Raw genomic sequence first — 10,377 nt, 5'->3', positions numbered from 1 at the left:
ACCTTTCTGCTGCTTCCCATTTCAATACACTATCCTGCTCTAATGCCCACGTGTCTATCCTTGGCCTGCTGCAATGTTCCAGTGAAATCCAATGCTAACTGGAGGAACAGCACCTCATCTTCCGATTAGGCAATTTACAGCCTTCTGGGCTTAACGTTCAGTTCAACAACTTCAGACTATGAACTGTCCTCCATCTTTATCCCTTTTAAAATCCTTTTTACAATTTTATTTTTATTCACGTTAATTTTTTAAAATCCTTTCTCCCCAACCACCTCCATCCAACCTTCCCCACAGGGCCTTGTCATTTGTTTCTATGTTCTTTCACAGAGTGCCAACCCTCCTCCTGCCATTAATGCATTCTGCTTCCTTACCTTTATGCCACTATCAGCGCCTTCTTTAGTCTTCCCCACTACCATTAACACTCCCTTTGTCTTGTGCCTATGACATTTTTGTCAATCTCTCCTTAGACCCCACCTATCGCTGACCTATCTTGCTTCACCTGCCCCACCCCCATTAAACAGTATAAATTCCATCACACTTAAACTCTTTAGCTCTGAAGAGTCATTGTATGGACTCAATGTTAACTGTTTCTCTCTCCACAGATGCTGCCAGACCTGAGTTTTTCCAGCATTTTCTGTTCTTGTTTAATATTTAATGCTTCCTACTTTCTTCACTATCCATGTGTTCCCTGTACTCTTTCCCAGTTTCTGTCTCCTAATTTCTAATAAATATATATAACAATTACAAAATGTATAGTTAAATTATAAATGTTTCACATAGAAACAAAATTTGTAGAACAAAAGGATGCCATTCAGCCCATCATGTCTGTGCTAGCTGAGAAAGACCTTCCAGCTTAACCCCATTTTCCAACTGTTGGTCCGTAGCCTTATATGTTACTGCATGCTTTTCCTTGCTTGTTTCCCCAACTCCTTCCTTGATAGTGCTACTCTGTTTAGAGATGGGAGCCCACATTGGAAACATTGGCCTGCAACTGGTTGTAAAATAGCCCCAAATGCCAGGTTTTTGTTCAGTAAGATCTGCAGGATGTAAAGATTAATGATTTTGCCATTAATTTGGCCAGGCCTGCTGTTGTTATCTTGTCCTTGGCAGCAGTTGTCAAACTGCACTGGGATAATTTATTAATTATAATTTATTGATTTATCTGTGCCACAGTGAAGGTTAAAGATATGCAATAATGGGTGTGGGGTGAACTCAACATTTTTAAAGTTTAACTTTTGAATGCCATACTGATTCTACATCCAACAAACACATGGATAAATTTGGGCAGTTTTGGTTATTCTTGGACAGAGTGATCTTTCTATGGAGAGGGTTAAGGAGCTACTTGAAGTTCAACATCTCTTATTTTTGTGATGATCTTGTATTGGGTTGGACTTCATACTCATCAATTCTCAAGCTTGGAGGTGACAAAAATGTGGCTGAGAGACTGTGATGGCTGGCATGAGGTAGAGACAGACGAGGCAATTTAATGAAGTGGCAAATGGGCAGTTTGGTGACAGGATATTGAGTTTGCAGTTCAAGTTAGAGCACCAAGAATATGCAGAATCAGATTTAGTCCAAGTGGGAAACTGGGAAGGGGGTTGAAACTCAGCACTCCTGTACAATGGTTATAATGTGAGGTGAACAACATAGCTTTAGTTTTGTCACTGTTAAGCAGAAGGTTCTAGTTCATTCACAATTTAAGGCAACAAAGCAACAATCAGAATTGAGTGGTGCAGAGGTAAAATCGAATGCTAGCAGCACAGCTATGAATAACAGCCACATCATGTTTACTGACAATATTGCCAAGAAGCACTCTATAGATGGATAATAAGGGGCCAAGAATGGAACTTAGGAGCATAGCAGAAGTAAGGAGAAACTTGAGATGTGCCTTTTATTGAAAATTTTTTTGATATGCCTCCACGGCATGCACAGTTTAACTGGAAGTATAACTAACCTGACGGTAATTGAACTACTAATGGATATATAGATGCCATTTGGTGTCATTTTCTTGTGAAAAAATGAGCATGAACATTTATCTATATATCTCACAAAGGTGTGTAAGGTGGCTGCTGGGTTATGTCCTGCTCATCTTGGTTTTTGGTCTTGATGATTTATTTCTTGGTTAATTTATTAACAGTCTGCATTTAAACCTGACTTCAGGATTTGAGCACGTAACCTCTGCTGCATACTGAGGGAGTGCAGCATTGTTAGAGGTCTTGTCCATCAGCGTACTCCAGATGAATAGACACTATTTGAAGGGGAGGAGGGAGTTCACCTGTCTCGTAACCAAAATTCTTTGTGAAATGCTACTATACAAAATGGCTGCTCCATTTATCTAATAGATGTACAGCTATTTCAGAAAATAATTTATTCAGCTGACGTGAAGTGCTTCACAATATCCTGAGTATACAGATTTTTAGCCTTTGAAAAATTACCATCAATTTTAACCAAGCAACTTTCTAATAGCTGCTCAGTTCTTTTAGATACCGGCCCAAAAAAATGTTTTTACGCTAATTCAGACAATGCAGTAAAATAATGATGCCCTGTGCAACTGTACATTGCTCTAACCCCACTTTAGGATCTTCCATTATAAGATCACGAGAAATAGGAGCAGTATTAGGCCAGGCAGGCCATCAAACCTGCTACTGCATGCAAAAAGATCATGGCTCATATAATTGTGGCCTTAACTCCACTTTCCTGCCTACCCCGCATACCCCTTAACTCCCTCTTTAATCAAAAATCTGTCAACTCATCCTTGAATATATTCAATTTAATATTTGGCTGAAATATATTCAAAATTAGAAACTATTTTTTTGAAAGTTGAAAGAAAACGTAGAGAATCTGGATGTTGTGCGGTTCATTTAGTGCTGCTCGTTGATGAGCAACATTTTCCATCCATTACAGTCCTTAGTTATAACGTCATGGTATTGGCTGCATTTTCCAAACCAACTTGATTAAAATAGTTATTTAAGAGATTCTGGTTGTTATCTATGAGTGACTCAACTATTATTTTTCAAAAAGGGAAAGGTTTGACTCATATATATCGTTTCAAAAGGTCTTTTTTCACCTCACCCAGGAGATGGAGGCCAAGTTGGTGCATGGGCATGTGATCCAGCAAGAATTGGAATGAGTACAAAACAAAAACAGAATTACCTGGAAAAACACAGCAGATTGGCAGCATCGGCGGAGAAGAAAAGAGTTGATGTTTCGAGTCCTCATGACCCTTCAACAGGACTGAGCGAACATAGGAAAGGGGTGAAATATAAGCTGGTTTAAGGTGGGGGGGTGGGGGGGGAGGTGGTAGTGTGGTTGTAGGGACGAGCAAGCAGTGATAGCAAATAATCAAAAGATGTCACAGACAAAAGAACAAAGAGGTGTTGAATGTGGTGATATCTAAACAAATGTGCTAATTAAGAATGGATGGCAGGGCACTCAAGGTACAGCTCTAGTGGGGGTAGGATGGAAAGACTAACAGGGCATAAAAGGTATAGATTTAAAAATAATGGAAAGAGGTGGGAAAAGAGTGTTAAAATGGCAAGCAACAGGGAAGTTTGGGTCATTCTTGCAGACAGACCGCAGGTGTTCTGCAAAGCGGTCGCCCAGTCTGCGTTTGGTCTCTCCAATGTAGAGGAGACCGCATTGACAGCAACTAATGCAATAGACTAAGTTGGGAGAAATGCAAGTGAAATGCTGCTTCACTTGAAAGGAGTGTTTGGGCCCTTGGACGGTGAGGAGAGAGGAAGTGAAGGGGCAGGTGTTGCATCTTTTGCGTGGGCATGGGGAGGTGCCATAGGTGGGGGTTGAGGAGTAGGGGGTGATGGAGGAGTGGACCAGGGTGTCCCAGAGGGAATGATCCCTATAAAATGCCGCCGGGGGGGGTGAAGGGAAGATGTGTTTGGTGGTCGCATCATGCTGGAGTTGGTGGAAATGGCGGAGGATGATCCTTTGAATGTGGAGGCTGGTGGAGTGATAAGTGAGGACAAGGGGGATCCTATCATGTTTCTGGGAGGGAGGAGAAGGCGTGAGGGCAGATGCGCAGGAGATGGGCCAGACACGGTTGAGGGCCCTGTCAAAGACCGTGGGTGGAAAACCTCAGTTAAGGAAGAAGGAGGACATGTCAGAGGAACTGTTTTTGAATGTAGCATCATCGGAACAGATGCAACGGAGGTGAAGGAACTGAGAGAATGGGATGGAGTCCTTACAGGAAGCGGGGTGTGAGGAGCTGTAGTCGAGGTAGCTGTGGGAGTCAGTAGGCTTGTAATGGATCTAGGTGGACAGTCTATCACCAGAGATTGAGACAGGTCAAGGAAGGGAAGGGAAGTGTCAGAGATGGACCATGTGAAAATGATGGAGGGGTGGAGATTGGAAGCCAAATTAATAAATTTTTCCAATTCCCAATGAGAGCATAAAGCAGCACCGAAGTAGTCATCGATGTACTGGAGAAAGAGTTGTGGGAGGGGGCCGGAGTAGGACTCGAACAAGGAATGTTCCACATACCCCATAAAGAGACAGGCATAGCTGGGGCCCATGCGGGTACCCATAGCCACACCTTTTATTTGGAGGAAGTGAGAGGAGTTGAAGGAGAAATTGTTCAGTGTGAGAACAAGTTCAGCCAGACGCAGGAGAGTAGTTGTGGATGGGGATTGTTCGGGCCTCTGTTCGAGGAAGAAGCTAAGGGCCCTCAGACCATCCTGGTGGGGGATGTAGGTGTAGAGGGATTGGACGTCCATGGTGAAGAGGAAGCGGTTGGGGCCAGGGAACTGGAAATTGTTGATGTGACGTAAGGTGTCAGAGGAATCACGGATGTAGGTGGGAAGGGTCTGGACAAGGGGAGAGAGAAGGGAGTTAAGATAACGAGAAATGAGTTCTGTGGGGCAGGAGCAGGCTGACATGATCGGTCTACCAGGGCAGTTCTGTTTGTGGATTTTGGGTAGGAGGTAGAAGCGGGCCGTCCGAGGTTGGGTGACTATCAGGTTGGAAGCTGTGGGAGGAAGATCTCCAGAGGAGATGAGGTCAGTGACAGTCCTGGAAACAATGGCTTGATGTTCAGTGGTGGGGTCATGGTCCAGAGAGAGGTAGGAGGAAGTGTCTGCGAGTTGACGGTCAGCCTCAGTGAGGTAGAGGTCAGTGCGCCAGACAGCAACAGCACCACCCTTGTCAGCGGGTTTGATGATAATGTTGGGGTTGGACCTGAGAGAACGGAGTGCAGTAAGTTCAGAGAGAGAGAGATTAGAATGGGTGAGAGGAGCAGAGAAATTGAGACGACTAATGTCACGCCGACAATTCTCAATGAAAAGATCAAGAGAAGGTAAGAATCCAGAGGGAGGGGTCCAGGTGGAGGGAGAATATTGGAGGTGGGTAACTTTGGAGGGATCCAGGTGGATGGAGAGTATGGTGGGTAAAAGTTCCGGCCTGTGTCCAGCCCATCCCCGTGCATCCGCCCTCACACCTTCTCCTCCCTCCCAGAATCATGATAGGGTCCCCCTTGTCCTCACTTATCACCCCACCAGCCTCTGCATTCAAAGGATCATCCTCCGCCATTTCCGCAAACCACAGCATGATGCCACCACCAAACACATCTTCCCTTCACCTCCCCCTCCCGGCAGCACTCCGTAGGGATCGTTCCCTCCGGGACACCTTGGTCCACTCCTCCATCACCCCCTACTCCTCAACCCCCACCTATGGCACCTCCCCATGCCCACGCAAAAGATGCAACACCTGCCCCTTCACTTCCTCTCTCCTCACCGTCCAAGGGCCCAAATACTCCTTTCAAGTGAAGCAGCATTTCACTTGCATTTCCCCCAACTTAGTCTATTGCATTTGTTGCTCCCAATGCTGTCTCCTCTACATTGGAGAGACCAAACGTAAACTGGGCGACCGCTTTGCAGAACACCTGCAGTCTGTCCGCAAGAATGACCCAAACCTCCTTGTTGCTTGCCATTTTAACACTCCGCCCTGCTCTCTTGCCCACATGTCTGTCCTTGGCTTGCTGCATTGTTCCAGTGAAGCCCAACGCAAACTGGAGGAACAGCAACTCATCTTCCGACTAGACACTTTACAGCCTTCCGGACTGAATATTGAATTCAACAACTTTAGATCTTGAACTCCCTCCTCCATCCCCACCCCCTTTCTGTTTCTTCCCCCTTCCTTTTGTTTTTTCCAATAATTTATATACATTTTTCTTTTCCCACCTATTTCCATTATTTTAACTCTTTTATGCCCCGCTAGTCTTTCCACCCCACCCCCACTAGAGCTGTACCTTGAGTGCCCTACCATCCATTCTTAATTAGCACATTCGTTTAGATAATATCACTACCTTCAACACCTCTGTATTCTTTTGCTCTTTTGTCTGTGGCATCTTTTGATTATATGCTCCTATCACTACTTGCTTGTCCCTACAACCACACCCCCCCCAACTTCTCTCTCTCCCCCCCCCCCCCCACCCCACCTTAAATCAGCTTATATTTCACCCCTTTCCTTATATTCACTCAGTTCTGTTGAAGGGTCATGAGGACTCGAAACGTCAACTCTTTTCTTCTCCGCCGATGCTGCCAGACCTGCTGAGTTTTTCCAGGAAACTCTGTTTTTGTTTTAGATTTCCAGCATCCTCAGTTTTTTGTTTTTATCTTTGGAATGAGTACATATGGGCCAAACCTTTTCTCAGCTGAGGTGATTACATAATATAAATGTTTTTGAAGCACCTCATACATCCTGATTAATACATAGAAATTATCTGTAAAGATTCAACAAATGGCAGTGAGATGAATGACCCAACAAATTGATTTTGGAAGATTGTTAGAAGATAAGAACCCTACGCTTGTCTCAGTGTTAAAGATCCTATAAAGTCCAGCTGAATTGGTGTTTGTTTGAGGTCTCCGAAACTACAGCATCCATAGCAATTTAGCCCATTGCTCAGTATTGCACTGGAGTGTCAGTGTCAGATTATATGCTCAGATCCTGGTAAATGCAAAATCTCTGATTCAGGAAATGAATGTTATCAACTGAGCCAAGTGGAGTATATAACAGTATAAAGTCCAGGAGTATGGAGATCATGCAACAACCAGATGGACAGAAGTTTGTGACAGTTGAGTTTAAGAATGTTTTTTTTTAACCACATGAAACAGTGCATTAAATTACAATAACGTGTACAACTATTATTTATTTATTTTTAAACATGTGTTTTGTGAAGCTTTTCTCAATGATCAACATCTTGATTTAATTTTGGGAGTTACTTTAGCAGTCCAGCTTTATTAACCGTTCCAACCAAGGGTCAAAGACAATGTGTAATTCAGGTCATAGCCTGAATTAGCAAATCAGCTAAACAATTGTGAAGTTTTGCTTCACGTTTTTTCATAGTGTGTGTATATATAGTACAGCAGCTGCACTTGTGCGTACTGCATGGCTGGTCATGAAATTTGGAATATTTGAATTTTATAAATAAAATATTTTTTAAGAATTGTAATCGATGCCGTTCGAGAACATGGAGGTCGAGCGGCTTGTTACTGCCAGCTGCAATCTGGCCACATTTCCAAGTTAAACACAGCAACAGAATAGGTTTGCTATTATGTCTCTCTGGTTAATCTGTACATTAGATGTAATTGGGGAAGGTGGGCTGAACAAGAGAGTTTATTCATTATCTATAAAGAATTGTAAAGCTTAAAGAACAGAGATACTACTTTAAATCACTTTTACCTCTTCAACTTTAAAAAAAAATTAAACGTCCTCTGTGCCTAGAGGCATTCATTGTCCATTGCAGCACCAAAGCTACAGAATGTCCCAGGTTCATGTGTGCAACTGAGCTGATAGAATGTTATGACTGACATTAGCACCTCCTGACTAGGGTAGGATGAAAATTAACTTGAATTGTTGCTCCTATTTGCAATTCAGTGGCATCATGCTGAAAAATGCTTTGTGTGGGTGTTTTGTTGAGAACAGGATTGTGTTGATCTATGTTGCCTGCGTGGTGAAACCGCTGACTGAAACTCCATCTAGGCTTGCATATTGCAAAGAGGCCGCTTGGCAAAGGCACTCAAAGGCAAATGGTGCCTGTGGAATCATAACAGCAAGAGTCTGCAGATTCAGGAGAGGAATGGAAAAAATTGTGATCTTTCTGCTCAGGTCAGGATGTCAAAATCTTTCAGGTTTTATTACCTTATACTGACATCAAGTGGAGGTCCTGTGGCACTGTGGTAATCTCCCTGTCTCTAAGCCAGAAAGCCTGGGTTCAAATCCCACTCCAGGACCTGATGAACAGGGAAGTTGTGTCATGATGCTGTAAATCCCTCCAACGTATGTCAATGACATTGGAGCCTCTACCATGGCTATCTAGCTTTAGGCTACAACATGCATGTAAAAGTGCATGGTGCCACAGAAACTTGGAATTGTTGGGAGGAGGTGGTGATGGCGGGCAATTGTGGCTCAGTTGGCTGTATGGCTGATGTGGATCAGATTGGTGCTAACAACATGGGGTTTGATTCCTGTTCTGGCTGGGATGGATTCCGGGCCTAAAAACAAAAAACTGCGGATGCTGGAAATCCAAAACAAAAACAGAATTACCTGGAAAAACTCAGCAGGTCTGGCAGCATCGGCTGGGAAGAAAAGAATTGACGTTTCGAGTCCTCAAGACCCTTCGACAGAACTGAGTAAAATTAGGAGGGGGTGAAATATAAGCTGCTTTGAGGGGAGGGGGGTGGTGGTGGGGGGTTGTGGTTGTAGGGACAAGAAAGCAGTGATAGGAGCAGATAATCAAAAGATGTCACAGGCAAAAGAACGAAGAGAACAGACACCTCTTTGTTCTTTTGTCTGTGACATCTTTTGATTATTTGCTCCTGTCACTGCTTGCTTGTCCCTACAACCACGACTGCCCACCACGCACCCTCCACCCCCCCCCCCCCCCCCCCCCCCCCCCCCCCCCTTCCTCTCCACCCCCCCCCCCCCCCCCCCCCCCCCCCCCCGCCACCTTAAACCAGCTTATATTTCAACCCTCTCCTAATTTTACTCAGTTCTGTTGAAGGGTCATGAGGACTCGAAACGTCAACTTTTTTCTTCTCCGCCAATGCTGCCAGACCTGCTGAGTTTTTCCAGGTAATTCTGTTTTTGTTTTGGATTCAGGGCTTGCCTGATGGTTGCGGTTGTGATGCTGTGGGTCAGACCTGCCTTTGGGCAGAGAACTGAAGGAAAAACCAACTTCAAACTCACTGTGATTCTATACGTGTAAACTACCCTAACCCCAACTTCTGAAGAACAATGTGCCACAGAATGGTGTTTTTTTTTCACACCAAACCAGTCTTGTGTTTTCTCTGAATCAGACTGTGAATTTGCAAACTGCATTATAACTATTTCCTAAACACATATTCTTATAGTCAACAGTGAGAAGAGGCGTTCATTCCAATCTGGCCTGGCTCCCAGTGGTCTGCTGCTCTTTGTTTCTAAGCAGTGAATTGACATCATCCTTTTTCCCTAACCCCCCAGCTCAGCTCCTGCCAAGTAATTTGAAATTTGGAATTGTTTCCCATGTGTCACATGAGATCTTGAGAGTCAATCTCTTTCCTAGTACCCCTTTTAGGAGAGTATCTTTTAAATGTATTTCCATAAAGTGGCATATAACCCGTCATTGGTCCCAGCTTGGACACAATACTGACATTTTACCAGGTCTAGAAAAACCTTTTCATCCATTCTGTGGGCTACAACTGTAAGTGCAAACTGAATGCACAATAATAAAACAGTTTAAAAAGTTACAGCATGCCATCTCAGTCATCTAACGCATAAAGGCAGGGTAGATGCTATCAGTCATTTAGATCAAAATGCCCCAGATTCAATTCCTGGTATGTTCTAATTCAGTTAATCCCAGCTGAAGCAGTAGTTGGGAGCTGCAATTAGACTCCAAACACCTCAGCTAGGTTTATTATTTTTTCATCAATGGGGTGTGGGTGTTGCTGGCAAGGCTAGTATTTATTGCCCATCCCTAATTGCCCTTGAAAAAATGGTGGTGAACTGTCTTCTTGACAGGCTTCGGAGTCATATATCGGCCAGACCATATAAGGGCATCAGATATCTATCCCTACCAGGATGGTTTTTTAAACAATAATCTGGTAGCTACATGGTCCCAATTTATTTAATTAACTGAATTTAAATTTGCATTAACACATAGGGCTTTTCTGATAGTCGTTCAAGTGATGCTGTGGTGGGATTTGAACTGCTGTCTCTAGGTTATTAGTCTATAACCATTCCCACTGAGATCACAATCCAATGAGCCGGCTGATAAGCACATATGCAAGGACAAAATTAGGTTTGGCTTTGGGGCCTTCATTGTTACAATAATCTACCTACACTCAGAACCTAAGCCTACACATGAAGAATGACCATTTAGGTGATCTG

This window comes from Carcharodon carcharias, chromosome 22, assembly GCF_017639515.1.
Source record: "Carcharodon carcharias isolate sCarCar2 chromosome 22, sCarCar2.pri, whole genome shotgun sequence".
Lineage (NCBI taxonomy): Eukaryota > Metazoa > Chordata > Chondrichthyes > Lamniformes > Lamnidae > Carcharodon > Carcharodon carcharias.
The sequence above is the reverse complement of the archived record's forward strand: the minus strand, read 5'-3'. Positions refer to the sequence as shown.